Source organism: Microtus ochrogaster, chromosome 24 (assembly GCF_000317375.1).
Source record: "Microtus ochrogaster isolate Prairie Vole_2 chromosome 24, MicOch1.0, whole genome shotgun sequence".
NCBI classification, from domain to species: Eukaryota; Metazoa; Chordata; class Mammalia; order Rodentia; family Cricetidae; genus Microtus; species Microtus ochrogaster.
Window position 1 is genome coordinate 25,286,696 of NC_022024.1, and position 1,137 is coordinate 25,287,832.

The window sequence follows — 1,137 nt, forward strand, 5'->3', positions numbered from 1 at the left end:
GATGGCATTGTTCGGGTCTCATACACTCAGATGAGACCTTACCCTGTCCTATCCTGGTTATTTATTACTAGGCTCAGAGACATAATATAGCTAGCTAGCATTTCAAGTCATTGAAGGTTATCTAACTTTGCAAAATATTTATGATTGGATGTGAATTTGCTATTAGTGTGTTTTAATATCCTTTGATTATACTTTTTTTCTCTATTGCTAGGAATGATAGTTTGAAGCTACCTCTTATAAGCCTGTGAAGTATTTGTGACAGGTGATGTGTTTGCATACTTAAACAGATTCACTGGAAGTGTTTTTTTCAATAAGGGTGGAATTCTCAAAATGACTGCAGTGGCCTCCTCTGTAGCTAATAATCCCTGTGTTATAGAGATTGCCCTCTGAAGGACAGATAGGACTTATAAAGGTCCAGAGTGGCAGCCTAGAAACAGACATGCTTAGAGTTGGGGTGGGGGATGAACGAGAAACAGATGGGTAGGATGCTTTTAGTTTACTTGAGGGATTAGATGTTTCGCCATTTCCACAAAGATAAGAGAGCTATGTCCTGTGTCTGCAGCAGCAATAAAATTGTGGGTGGGAAGGAGTTCCTTGGCACAGTGTTAGGAGGAAAAGAAGGAGGGAGAATGAAAGATGATAAGGATGACTCAGAGACATGAACGCTCCAGGTGGAACGCAGAGACCTGGCTAATAGTGATTTTCTGTGATGACTATGACATAGCAGCATCCATTGCCAGGTCAAGGTCGTGGATGAAAAATGCATTAAGAGATCCTGTGAGCTGTTTTCTGGAAAAGTATGGGTCATGGGAAACAGTCAAAGATGTGGTGCAGAGTAGTTCAGGACATGTGGGAGACCCACAGGTCAGAGGCAAATTCATGGTTTTCAGCCTTTATATAAATCATATGTTAATCAAATTGAATTGTTAGTAAAACAAAAATAATTATTTTTAAAGTTAAAATCTTTGCTAAGAGTTGATCTGTGTGTCCTCCTAATGGTATTTAATATTAAGCAGCACTGCCTGGAATTATGATATCAGTGGATGATGGTGTCTGCAGATGTAATCAAGCTACAGTGAGTTCATACTAAGACAGAGTGATCTGTAGTCCCATGCTACTCATGGGTCTATGTGAGCT